Consider the following 15513-nt stretch of genomic DNA (forward strand, 5'->3'; position numbering starts at 1 on the left):
TATTATATATTGATTAGTTTAATTTTTTTAAATTATGTGATTTTAGTATGATTTATTAATAAAAAATATCTTTTTGCATAAAATTACATAAATATATTTTAGTGTCACATTTTACTCATTTTTACAGTTTTTGTCAGTTTATTTCATTGGATAAATAAAAATCGGAATTTATCTCATAGGTTTTTCCACTCACTGAACTTTTCCAGCGAATTTTGTACAATATGATCGTTTCAACCTAATCGCATACATGTTTATCGAGCGACAACGAGGTCATTTTACAGAAAATCGATGTAAAAAGAAGTTCTGTCTTTTTCTCTCTTTTGGGAAATATGGCAGAAGCGAGAAATGACAGCCCAATTTATGTTGCGACCTACGTCATAATTATTTGCTTTTTGCTAGTGTTGTGATGTACAACGTATTTATGAAACTTGTGAAAATGTACGGCTGCCAAGCTGTGTAAGGAATAAACTGTGTAAAGTAACATTTTCCTCTCCTTTCGACAACTGTCAAATCGCGTGTTTTTCCGCATTTCAAGGGTTCATTTCGGACTCAATATTTACAATTATTTATCAATTGTCAGGAGAAAGGATTACCAGCCGTACATTTTTACAGGTGTGCTGAAGAAATTGGTAGTATTATTTCGTTGAAATATGTTTTTATTTACATGTCAGTCGCAACATAAATCAGGGTATCATTTCTTGCTATTTCTCGCTTATATGCTTAGGACGTTCACGATTTCAATATGGCCGCGGTGACTACTCGGGAGCCTTAATTAAAATTTATGCATACATAAAATATATTTCTTTATAAAAATAACTGTCCTTTACTAACGAGCTAATGAGAATACTGTTTTTATTTTAACTTAATAATAAACGATTTATGCGATTTAATCGAGCTGATTCTTGATAAAATCGTTATTAAGCAACAAGACAATTGCATTCCTTATCCTCTATTCAAGTTAAATATCTTAATTAGAGAAGATCTTTGACTTTATTCTTAATTATCGATTTGATGTCTTCTGGAAAACTCAAGCATGTATTGCAACTAAATTCGCTTTCGTCGAGACGTAAGATTCAGCTTCATCTTGCCTCTCACGATAAAGCGAAACAGGGTCATTGGAAAGGAGTATTACGGATCAGTGATTTGGACAGCCTGACGTTTCGAGAACGGAAGGAAAACACAGATTTTGACGAGCAACGTACGATGAGTTATATTCAAATAATGTACAAATAAAAATGAACCAAGCAGTCACGCGAATAAGCCATTTGTATAAATTTACAAATTCTTTCTTTGCAAATTTGTTTATTATATTGCGCTTGAAATATTACAAATATCATATACGGACTCTTATAAAATAAATTAAACATACAAATTGTTTGTTTATCTATTATTTGTTTAAATAATTTTTTTCCTATTATTTCATCATCAATATTCAAACATTTAATTTTGTAAATAATGATATTTATAAAAAGAACATCTTAACTTCAAAACTCATAGAAATTATTTTTAAATATTATTATAGCAAAAAAAACCGCATTTTGATTTTGTCAAAATATACACGATTAAAGGTCAAAATTAAAAGTCTATGAAATGTATATGAAAAAAATTGACAACTGTGTCATAGCTTATAAAGTCATCATTGGGAGAGAAAAGTCTTTTCTATATAACGATAAAGAGAGAAGTATAGTTAATATAAATGATTGAGTGACAGACGCAAATGAAGGGCAGTTAATCGCGAGTGAAACTTATATACTAGGGTCTAAACGGCTTTAATTCTCGCGCCGCTAATTAGTCGACAATTGCAGCCAAAGTAGCTTAACAAACGTACAGTGGTACTTTCTTCTTCTCGCCGACAATACAGCCTCTCTGCCCGTGAAAACGCTCGCGTTAATTAACGCGCGCGCGTGCGCATCTTTGTATTAAAATACGCCGACTAATTGCACACGTAGGCGAGCTGTGAGACGTATTGTTGAGCTAGATATCCCGACAAATAGCGGGAAAGGCTCTCTCGCCGCGTATATGCTTTGCGATTCAGACTGGAAATGCATATAAATGCCTGATGAAACCGAGATTTTTTTCCAGAAAACGTTAAATGGGTTATCGGGCTGTTGCCCCATAACTTTATACGCGGTGACACGATTAATTAAGACGAACGGCTCGATTTCACCATGGAACAGAGTTAGCGCCCAAACAAAACTCCATTGTTTTGTTTTTTTTTTTTTTTTTTTTTTTTTTTAACCCGGCTCCGAAAAACTTGTCGCGCAAACAAGTTTTTAAATCCAATTTTGCGCGCGCGATGATATATGCATGACGAAATGTAAATCGTAAAATCCAATTTGTAATTCGGAACCGCCGCCGGTACCGATTAATGCAATACACACGATCCCCCTCCCTCATCCCCTCGAACCCTGGAGAAAATCGCCTCATTTTCGATGCAGTCCGTTGCCCTTCCCGTCCCTCCCCTTCCTCCCCATTCCTCTCTCTCTCTCCCTTCCCTCGTCGGAGATGCATGCACCTCGAGTGATTAGCCCGGTGTATAACCGGGGCTCACCACACCAACGAAACTTAGAAAGATTCCCTATCCCCCTCTCCCTCCCACCACTACTCCCCGGACTACGCACTGATAAATGCCCAAAATTACTGGTTAGACTGGTATCGGGCTCGTTAATTGCCCACTCGTTTATAAGGGCAACAACGCGCACCAAAGGAAAGGGTATAAAAGAGGAAGGATATTTCTTTTTTAACAACATCGACGGCGGAATATCAGGACGCGCCGCTAACGATACACACTCTTTCGCAACAGATTTCCTTCGCCTGGGATGTACACACTTTCGACAGGGCGAACGAATAATGGCAGGTCGTCGACTCTCTGCATAATAATACAGTCTGCATGAGACACAATCCCGCGTAACGTTCTTTATTTTCTCCGGTAAAGAGAGCTCTGTCGAAAAACGGATGCTCTTTTCTCTTCCCCCATCTTCCTCCCTCCCACCCTCTTTCTCTTTCGCAACGTACGGGTAATGCACAATCGCCTTTTTCGTTACCTCCCTTGTCCCTAATTAACCGGTACCTCGACAGTGTATGTATTTCGGAGCGACAAATCGTCCCGGTACACTTATATCGCGGCAGCTTTATAGCTGATTTTGACGGCGAGGAAGAGAGTTTGGCCGCGGTCAAACGGAAGAGACAATACTCACGTTTCTGGGTTTATGGACGGGAGACGGTTTTTAAACGGCTCAGTGACTTTAATGACAGTCCGCGAATGTGTTTCGTCGGGTAGCCCGCTCGTTTTTCTCTCATTCCTCTCTCTCTCTCTCTCTCTCTCTCTCTTTCTCCCTCTATCTTAAACTTGGGAAGCAGAATGTCAACCATAAAATGTACTTTAGCGCAATATATGAGACAAAAATTAATGTTTCTTTTTTTTTAGTCGCGAAAAAATATAACAAATATATATCATATAAAACATAATAATTTCTGCCTATTTTCTCTTTACGTTGATATAAAATTTATGACATAAAATTTAACGACGATATAAAATTTAAGACATGAATTTCTGCTTATTGTTGTCACACTATATATAATTTATAACTTTTTGAATTACGAAAGTTCAAACTTCATAAAAAAGTTGGCACGATAAAACTCGGAAATTGGAACGTTTATTCATGTCACAACAAGAGACGAGAAATGAGAAACGATGTCGCTACCTATCTTCTTATACTTTGTTGCAATAAAAATTGCTAGTATAACGTTTTCCGTACAGATCGTTGAGATCTCGATATTAAAAATGTAAAATTAACAGATATTGTTATAAGCTATAAGGATTGTTGCGTTCGACAGTCGTATAAAACCAGTCGCATTGTATCGGGATCTCCGCTCTCCCTCCTTCTGTTCCATTCATCGTATTCCCGGCTCAAAGAAGTGGGTCAGTCCAGCGAGGTGTCCAGTTTGCAAAGACAACATATAGCTGGTCCCAATAACGACTCGGCTTTATTTATGACAGAATAACTGTGTATGTTTCACTGCAGCTTTACGTTTCGCGCGTTCTTTTCTCGAGTTATCTAATTCACCAAGAGTTTCTCGTTTTCATTGCTTCTTCGAGAAAATGTTTAATTGCGCAAGAAGAATAGAGGCAGAATTATCCTCTCTCTTTACCCTACAATTTTTGATTCCATATAAACAGAGACATTGTTGATTTAGCAAACAGTGGCTTTAGGCCACTAGAAAGTTAAACTATATATATATATATATATATATATATATATAGCATTTAGGTTGTATTAATTGTCTGGCTTCAGCAAGCACGAAATTTTCAAAATTTACCATCTCTTATGCTCTGTAAATTGTAATTCTATCCATAATATATATATATATATATATATATATATATATATATATATATATATATATTTATATATATAAAAGAAAGAAAATTTATTTATAGCAATTAAAATAATGTGATTATAAAAAAAGGTATACTACATATAAAAATAAAATTAATAAAACATTATTTATAGCTATGAAAATAATATAATTATAAAAAGCAATATATATATATACATATGTGTAAAAATAAAATTAACAAAATAAATTTTGGATCTTTCTCGCGGAAAAATCCAAGTAAAGATAATGTTGTAGGCCAATACAAATACTTTTGAGACAACATCGACCGCTGGATGCCAATAGTATTTTTATAACGATGATGCGCTCCGACTTCTTTTCAGCTTGTAAATCTATTTGACGTTTACTTGATGTCTGACTTGGTATATCCGCCGCATATCGCACCGCATCGTTTCGCTCTCGAGGTTCAATTAGAGATGTACGGATTTATCATCGCGCGGCCAATTAAAATGTAGGAAACGAGAGAAGCTGCCGTTCCGTTCCGTTCTGTAAAACCGCGGCGTCGGATCGCTCGTAAGTAATGTACGACATTCGGCACATCGCTCTTAATTCGCTCTCCCTATCGACTTCTTTATCTTTAAATAAAAGAAAGCTATATATTTATAGTTGCTTCTCTCCGGTTTTCTCTCTCTCTCTTTTCGCCGGCGTGCCGTTATTCCTCGGATTCCTTGATCCACCGTTAATGCATCGGAATTTCGGGACGCGCTAAGAGAGAGCCACGGAACACGACAAACTTAAAGCCCATTACCGGCTTCTCGTTTGTTCGCTTGAAAATAATTCATGTCCTTGATTATCTACAAACTTCAGAAAAACTTGTGGAGACTAAGAATGTTTACGGCCGACACAATTAAATTACTGGCCAATGATAATTTATAAAAAGTTATTTATGAAATTGAAAAAGTCTCACATGGTGTGAGATGGAAAAAAAGATGGGTCGTTCTAACAAAGTCAATTGACTAGCTTCAACTAAGTGCCATACGTGTGGCTAACCCACATTTCTAATATTTTATCTAAACAGTAAAAAAAAAGAAAAACGAGTTTGTGTGTGTGTATTTTTGTGACAAGTATGCTTCTGGGCCAGTCAAATATTGAAAATAGTTGGTTGTGATTAACGAACCTACGGTACGATTGTTAACCGCAAGGAAATGCCGATGTTTACCGATCAGCTGATAGTCACGTGCTCGTGACCAGCCGCCACGTGTGACATTTCTTCGGAATATACATGCGTAATGGGAATGCTCGTGCGAAGGTAAATCCAAGAAGCGAAAGTTACACACTCTCGCGCGAACGTATTACGCAAAATCCCCGACAATAAAATCGAGAGTCCACCGGATGAAAATTTTCGTCCTTTCGTAACTTCGCATTGAAAGAGCTATTAAGTTTTAGCGCCTTTGTCGCGCGCGCGCGCGCGCGACGCACGGCGAGACGGAAATGACCGGTTCTATTGTTTGCTACTACGGTTAACGCATGCAAACTTGCGGAACGTCGCGAGAGAGTTGCTCGCGAAAACAAAATCGGAAAGTTTATAATTGCAAAATAGAAGGAGCGCAAATAAAAATGCGCTTCGATAATCGATGCAAGATTGTTTGCCTTTTCTTCTTTTGACTAGATTGCATTAAAACAATTCTTTCGGTTATTCGATGATAATCTGCGTAATCACAAACTGAGACTATATTTTGCCAAAAAAATATTACGAAATTACATTACAATAAGTGTATAATTAAAGAATAAATAATGAAAATATTATATCTTTTTATTATCTATTCTATGACTTTGCACTTCATATTCATGTAATTTTACATACTTTTTTTACACAGTAAAGGAAAGGAGAACCAAAAGTCTCCTAGCGCCATCAGATTATTGGAATTACATCAATAAGTGTATAATTACAGAAGGTAATTAATAAAAATGTTATACGTTTCCATGATTTTGTACTTAACATTTATGTAATTTGATATACTTTTTTTTACAGTGCAGAGTAAAATAAGATTTGTAATTTGCCGGAGAAATCGGAGGTCCAAGGTTACGAACGCGAATGGAGGGAGGAGGAACAGAAAGGTCTGTGGCAATATCAGATTGTCCACCATCGAATCCCCCCTCTTTCGCGTGCAGCGATGCAATTTCGGGGATTGTAGCGTTAAGTGCCGCTCGTTGTAAAAAAATGCCTGCCCTGAGGTGAACAGTTAACGATACTCTCACAAATCGTTCACTGTTTATGCGTGAGAAACGAACGAGATAAAACAAGACTAGAGATGCTGTTAAGTAAATGCGAGCGTGTGCGAATCGCGATATGTATAAAATTTGGAAATTTCCTATAGCAGTAAATTTGATTTAGTCAAAAAATTCTTATTTGATTTTTTTCGAAACTCGTACATCTTATGTATTTCGAGACGAAGGAACCGCGTGTGTTGAAAAATTGTCGCCCGAAAACAAATATATACATGTGAGTTTCATAAAAAATTAGAGAAAAAAACGCTTTTATATTGACCATAATATTAATATATTATTCATATATATTAAAATATATTTGTAAATTATGTATACTACATATATGTATAATTATTAAATATTTTATAATATATACTATATTTTGAAATTAAATATTTATCATTTTATTAATTTATTAATAATAAATACATTCAACAAAATGTACTTTCAATTACGATTGTGCAAAGTTGACGGAATTATTGCACGTTTTCATTACTGATGTGATTGCCCGATAACTTTCTCGACATTACACGCTTTTATTTATTCGCGATAATTTTATTAATACTTATTTTAACGATATTCAGCTAATACGGTCGAAGTATATATGGTCGCAGCTATACGCTAAGTTGACGAACATGATGAAATTATCTCACTTTGGCGTCATCGACACAATACACTGTACATATAACTACGTATAATATACATAATACATATGACGAAGTACCCGAGACTCGCATCTCGCCACTCCTGATACTACTATTACTACGCACGTATTACATATTACATATACATATTTATTTGTGGTCGCATATTTATTCTCACTTAACCTAAATTATAACTCGGATCATGCGTGATAATTCTTAAGACTAGTAATATAATAGCGTTTAATCGACCAATCAAGATAAAAAATTATTGTCTCATTTATCCGAATTGAAATATTTAATTGAAATATTACGCGCCAAATGGAGCGTATCCATAACCATAGGCGCTACATTAATGTATGTACAGGGTGTGTCCCACATTACACACACACACACACACACACACAAAATTCGTGGTACAACCAAAAGAGAGATGTTATTTTAATATGCCTCAAAATAAATCGAAATGATTTAAAAATATTTTTTTTAGGTGTATTATGTTGATATGATAATTTCATCAAAAACAATTTGCATAATTGCAGCTTTAAACATTATTAAAGTAAGTATTAATAAGAATTATTGGAAAATTAAATTATTGAAAATAAATATTATTTCCAAATAAGCATGTAATACCGAGAAAAGTACTAGCGATTGTCAGATTATGCTACTAATCAAAGAAAAGTTGTCATAACCGCAAGCTTAAACATTATTAACTAGAAAAATGGATTTTAATTTATTCTTCAAAAAGATAGAATTTATAAAGAGATTACATTATTCTTGAAAAAACTTTTTTTCCTTTAATCTACATTATTAAAGATATAACAAATATAAATTTTTAAGTTTTAGACAAATAACTAAATAATAATTTTAAAAATCTTAAAAATGTAAAACTATTTTATATATAATATTATATAAAATATTTATATAAAAAAATTAATATTTCTAAACATTTTTAATTTTAATGTAAATATTTTGGTATAAATATTTCAAGTATTCCGTGTTGTTTATATGCGTATATTAAATCACACAATGACTTAAAATGGATCACCAAAAAGGGAAACATGTATTTATAACGATAAAGAAAATTATAAATTACTCATACACTTCATATGATTGCTCTGTCATCGCTTGATGCCTTTTCTCTCGCTTTCTCCTCTGTTGCTGGTCTTTTTTACTGATTCTTCATAGCACTTACACAACATTCTCTCGCGACAACACGTTTAATTACGATTATTCGCATCCTAATCAACAGAATATGACAATCGCGCGACACTTTGCACGACACTCTTGACATTAATCACACACGCAATGTGCACTTTATTTTATATTGCGACAGGGGAAAACGCGAAAATCACGGCTAAAAAGCTATATGAACTGCTTAAAAATTGCGCGACTAAATACTTCATACAATGTTGTTGCTAGCAAATAAATTGTTGTTTTAAAATCACTATTATATTAGATATTACATTATGCATATATATAAATGTATGAATTAAAAATAGAGATAAGTATCCGAAAATATATATTATTTTATTGTATGATTATTTAAAAAAAGGTTGACCGAATAAATTACATAAAACATATAAATATTTTAAGAAATCATCGATGTGCAAATGCTTAATGTTTGTTATGTCATTAATGAATATTAAAGCATAATATTAACAATATAAAATAAATCGTCGTCTTGTTACAGTTACTTCGCGTATATCGTCCAAAGTCTTCTGTCTGTTCGACCAATATCTATTTGTCTCGCGATTAATCTCTCGCTCGTCTACAATAATAAACGCGAAAAAAAGGGATAGAAAACAACAACACGCAAATTCGAAATATAACCGACGCTAATATAATGCAGATTATTACTAAATTATTATTAGAGCTTTATTATTATTATTAGATTCTCATAGATATGCTATCGAAAAATATACATTCAATCGACATTCAGTATAATTTGTATTCACGTGCAATATATTTAAAATAGACAAATTTAAATTTTTAAAATACAATTTTTTAAAAATTTGAAATAAACAAAAACCATTAAAAAATAAATAATCGATACGTTAGCTGTACATTATTAAAATTATTTGATCCCACGATTTATATATTAGTTCGCATTTTTTATCTGAGAGAGAAGATTGGTGAGAAAATTATATAAAATTATACCGCGATACGAGATTATATTTAAAAAATGTAAGAATTAAAGAATTGAGTAACACCGTGTATCAAAATAAAACTATATAATTTATAAGTAATCTTTTATCGATTCTTATTTCATAAATCAATCGAAATATTTGCTTCGATAGGCATCATCACGATTCAATTACATATCGTTTATAACGGAAATTAGTTATTTACAAGCCAATAATCATTAATTACAATGATCATTGCAAATCACAGTGTTTAACGTCTCGTAGTATTTCTCTCGATCACAGTTTATCAAATACTGCATGTGAGACATACGCCACTGTTTATACCTTCGAATCTCACGCGAATAATAAAAAAACGATCGTGCACAACAACTACGCGTTGTACGTCAGTTACGAAAGTTGTACGTAGTTTGCAAAGTTCTCGGGCTGACAAAAAAACACATAATTATTGAGAAAATTTTTCTTATTCTTCAATGTAGTCTCCTTTCAACGCGATGCACTTTGACCAACGATGTTCTAATTGTTTTATACCCGTAGAATAATATGATGTCGGGAACTTTTCAAAATAAAGGTTCGTCTCAGTGATAACTTTCGTGTTTAAACTGAATTTCTTCCGATGGAACTGTTTCTTCATGTGTGAAAACAGGTAAAAATCACTGGGGCTTAAATCTGGTGAACATGATGCGTGTGGTAGCAATTCGAAATGCAATTCCTGGAGCTTTGCAACTGCAACTGAAGACGTGTAAGCGGGTGTATCGTCGTGATGGAAAAGGACTTTTTTCTTTGTCAAATCAGGCCGATTAGTCTTAATAACATCGTTTAGTTCCTCCAGCAATGATGCATAATATTCCTCAGTGATAGTTTTGCTTTTTTCTAGACTAAGATAATTTATAAGCCCGACACCGTTTGAATCCCAAAAAACAATCGCCATCATTTTTTCGGTTGACGGAACTGTTTTTGCTTTTTTTGGAGCACTTCCACTTGCTTCTATCGATTGGTTGGATTGTTGTTTTGTCTTTGGCGTATAGTGCATCCATATTTTAACTGTTGTGATAAATCGTTGCAGAAAATCGGTTGAATCGAGTTTAAATATGTTCAAGCACTCCTGAGAAACGTTCATCCGAATTCTTTTTTGCTCGACCGTTAACAAACGCGGCACCCATCGCGTCGAAAGCTTTTTCATATCCAAATGTTCGCGTAAAATTTTTCTAACACTGTCTCTTGAGATCTTCGCAATGTTAACAAGCTGAATCGTTGTCACTCTTTGATCATTTAACACGATATTGCGGATTTCTGCGATGATTTTCTCAGAAGGGATTTTTGGGCGACCACATTTCTTGTCATAAATTGACGAACGACCACGTTTGAATGCAGCAGCCCATTTGCATACTGTTGAATACGATGGCGAAGAGTCTTCCAAAGTGGAATCCAGCTCGTCTTTTATTTGGATTGGCGATAAACCTTTTATGACAAAATATTTTATCACTGAACGTAATTCGATTTTATCCATTTTTCGAGAATTACCACAACTTGCTTGCTTTACTCGATCGTAACAAAGGAATTACTGTAGCTGTTTGAAATTTTACTATTGCTTTATCGTCAATGCCCTCTATAGGATCAAACTTATGAGAAATCATAATCATTTCATATTTCTGGCGTCATCTATATGTTAGGCCGAGAACTTTTCGAACTACCCTTCAAGGGGGTAGACTTTTGAGGGGGGTTGAAGCCATAGAGGAAGGGGACTTGAAAGGTTATTGTAACGGATATGATCAACCAAAATGGCGAAGTAACGACTAATTTCATGGAATAATCTATTTTAACGTCTTGGAAAGAATGCTGAATTATAAACTGAATTGGATATATTATTACTATTAATATTATAATAATATTATATTATTATATTAATATTACTATTAATATTATTATTATTATTATTATTATTAATATAATTATTATTATTATTAATTTAATGTTATTAATAATAAGTGCAACTTAGCTTCTTAGACGCCAACTAGCCGACAAATAAAAAGAATTTTTAAATTCAAAACGACGCCACGTTCTCTTTATAATATTTACGCAATAATCAATAATATTTAAACATATATACCTGTGAAATAAAATTTTTTTGCCGTGGGAATGTTCCCATTCTAATTGTATTTTATTTTTCCGTTTTTTGGTTCTTCTACTTTTGCAATTTTTTGCCCAACAATCAGGCATATTATTAATTATATTTTGGAAAACGCGTTGTGTGTAATGCAAGCACCGTTTTTTATAACAGAAATATTTTTATAATAGAAATATTTGTGGTAACCCGAAAATGACGGATGACATATAAAATCGCTAAACAATTTAAAATTTAAAATCACGTCATATGACGTGAAAATAGATCTGAGTCTACATATACGTTATATATATGATCAACCAAAATGGCCATAACAGAGATTTCCTCTCACCCTTCAGGCTTCACTCCCCGCGCCTAAAGTGACACTTTGGACTCGGTCTATATATTTCTTAAGTCTATAACTACCCTCATATGTATCAAGAGATGCGGTAATCTGTCGCGCGAAGAATATAGCATATTAAGGGTCGACAGGAGGCACTGTGGAAACTCCTATCGGCCGACTGCGAACTACGGATTCGTTTTTGTCGTATTACAGCTAAAATTTAGAGAAAATCGCAATAAAATTATGATAATTTTAATCAGCAACATTGTTCGCAGGTTCCTAAAGAACGATTTTTTGAAAAAAAAGTCGAAATAAAATTTCCAAAAATGTGCTGCTGACCGCGAATTACCGCGAATCAGGTGTAGCTGCTCCTTGAATTCGAATTAAATTGATTATAAATTTTTAAGAATCAAATTGCAAAATACGGCTCTTTAGGAACCTTGCGATTTTTATATTTAAAAAAAATTCATAAAGAAATATAACTTTTTCGAAGCTGAACACGAAAAATTCGAATATCGCTATCTGTACCTAAAATACAGCTAACGAATCGATGTTGGTAGCACCGCTTGCTAAGAAGAGACAATGAGAAACAATAACGTCATCTTCGTCTGCTTGAAATACAATAAGGTTCGTGCGTGTATGTGCAGACATACACCAACACATTGAATGAGAATTCATTTCTCAATATTGGTGACAGTGACGCTGAAATTTTTTCGTCGATCCTGTCGACCCTTAATACATAATTATTATATAATTACTACCGTTTAAAATATATTTAACGCACTATACAATAAATGTACGCGAAACGTTGTATGTCTTTCGAAATAATTATCACCGTATTTCCCTTCAATTTTTATTTTATGAATCAATTGCGCGAAATAATTGCTTTGATAAACACTTTACTACGTGTCGCAAATTATGATGGAAATTAATTATTTAGAAACTATAATAATAATTATATAATGATCGTAGCAAATTACAGCGTTTGTAAAGCCTTCTAGTACTTCTCTCAAACGACACACGTCGCTGTTTACACATCGAGCTCGTCGCACGAATAACAGCAAAACAATCGGGTATAAACAATTACGCGTTTTGTGCCAACAGTTACGTATCAAAAGACGCGGTAGACATTGTGTGAATGATAACAAAATTATTGATATTAAATAATTATAGTAATAGATCTTAGTTTATTAGGGAATATAATTGTTGTTAATTTTATTAAGGTATATAATTAATGTGTGTTGTTAATTGTGTTTAATATTCGTCAATCAAGTAGCAAATAGTCGGTATTTGTATATCAGTTTTTTAAATACACATTTTATACATAATTTATTTTATCAAAATTTCTCACGCAGATAATTAGCATAGCAAAATAATATATTTTGAGATATATATTTTGTGGTTACAGATTTTTATTGTTGATTCGTACATTTACTCATATTTGTATTATAATACAAGTAATAATTAATTGAAAACAAAAATGTGTATTTGTTAGTAACAACAGTGCGGAAATTTGATCGTGTGATTTTTCAATAAGCAGATATAAGCTTTAGATAGCCGATTTTCGCATTATTAATATATAAAATAAAGTGCGTATCACATGTATGCGATTAATAATCGGAAATGCCGTGCAAAGTGTCGTACAATTATCATATTCTATTGATTAGTAATATGAGTAAGTAAACGTGTTTTGCAAATAAGTGTTATATGAGGGTTTTATGATAACATAAAAGAGTAGCAAAAGACTATGAGAAGAGCTGAAACCTAGCAAATGCTTGTGATTTTGACATTAAATGATGTCATTTGAATATCAAATAAAGTTATTTTGATATCAAATGAGACGTGTGTTTGCTAGGAAACATAGAAAAACGTCGATCGATGATAAGGCAAGTGTGAGGTGAGCAATTTATAATTTATTTAATTTATTATTTGTCTCTTATCAGTAAAACTAATTGTTTAGTTTTGCATATCAAAATTAAATTTGAGTAGTGTATAAGTATGAAATATTTCAACATTATGTTTAAGATTTATAAATTTATTAATTTATTTATACATTTATATTTTATAAAAATTTATATCTGGAAAGAATATTTTTTCTTTAAAAATTTTTTTTTTTTATTAAATATATTTGTTTCAAAATTAAATTAATAAGAAATTTAACCGTGAACAATTTCAAAACAGTTAGTAATATAAAAAAATGTATTGTTTTTTAATTGAATTTATAAAATTATAAAGTTTTCGAGATATATTCTAAAGGTAAAGAAAATTATATGTACATTATATTACATGCGCATATTTACGCATGCGCATATTTGAATAGAAATACAGGAATATTTTATAATTACAAAGCATTTTAATTAATTTATTTAATAAAAAAATGCGATAATGTGTGATGTGAGTCTAATTTATAATGCAAGGAATTACTTTTACGAACGCAATCTAAATTTTAATTTAAAGATAATTTAATTAATTCAACTACGCCACTCTTCGGAAGAAGAAGCAATTATAGGCCACTCGGAATCGTATAATTCAATTGGAAATTTTTTATAGCAGTAAATTTAGTGTAGTCAAAAAATTCTTATTCGATGTTTTTCGAAACTCGTACATCTTATGCATTTCGAGACGAAGGAACCGTGTACTGAAAAAATTGTAGTCCGAAAACAAAATATATACATGTGAGTTTTATAAAAAATTAGAGAGGAAAAAAAACTCTTTTATATTAAACATAATATTAATATATTATTCATATATATCAGAATATATTTGTAAATTATGTATACTACATACAAGTATAATTATTAAATATTTTATAATATATATTATATTTTTATATTAAATATTAATCATTTAATTAATTAATTAATAATAAATACATTCAACAAAATGTACTTTCAATTACGATTGCGCAAAATGGACGGAATTATTGCACGTTTTCATTACTGATGTGATTGCACAATAACTTTCTCGACATTACACGCTTTTATTTATTCGCGGTAATTTTATTAATACTTATTTTAACGATGTTCAGCTAACACGGTCGAAGTACATATGGTTGCAGCTATACGCTAAGTTGACGAACATGATGAAATTATCTCACTTTGGCGCCTTCGACACAATACACTGTACATATAACTACGTATAATATACATAATACATATGACGAAGCACCCGAGATTTGCATCTCGCCACTCCCGATACTACGATTACTACGCACATATTACATATTACATATACATATTAATTTGTGGTCGCATATTTATTCTCACTTAACCTAAATTATAACTCGGATCATGCGTGATAATTCTTAAGACTAATATAATAGCGTTTAATTGACCAATCAAGATAAAAAATTATTGTCCCATTTAACCGAATTGAAATATTTAATTGAAATATTACACGCCAAATGGAGCGTATCCATAATCATAAGCGCTACATTAGTGATATACAGGGTGTATCGCATATTACACACACATACACACACAAAATTCATGGCGCAACCAATTGAGAGATATTATTCTAATGTGTCTTGAAATAAATCGAAATGATTTAATAATATTTTTTAGGTATATTACGTTGATATGATAATTCCATCAAAAGCTATTTGTACGATTGTACCTTTAAACATTATTAAAGTAAGTATTAATAAGAATTATTGGAAAATTAAATTATTGAAAA

General features: G+C 32.3%; 1 protein-coding gene across 1 annotated transcript in view; it reads left to right on the top strand.

Annotated features, from left to right (window-relative positions):
- The first annotated feature begins 13289 nt into the window (after positions 1–13289).
- LOC140671732 (uncharacterized) overlaps positions 13290–15513 on the top strand; it is a 56219-nt gene continuing 53995 nt past the window's right edge. The window contains exon 1 of the mRNA XM_072903311.1: positions 13290–13735. The gene's annotated coding sequence lies outside the window, so the exon portion shown is untranslated. The remainder of the gene's footprint in view (positions 13736–15513) is intronic.

This window comes from Anoplolepis gracilipes, chromosome 1, assembly GCF_047496725.1.
Source record: "Anoplolepis gracilipes chromosome 1, ASM4749672v1, whole genome shotgun sequence".
Lineage (NCBI taxonomy): Eukaryota > Metazoa > Arthropoda > Insecta > Hymenoptera > Formicidae > Anoplolepis > Anoplolepis gracilipes.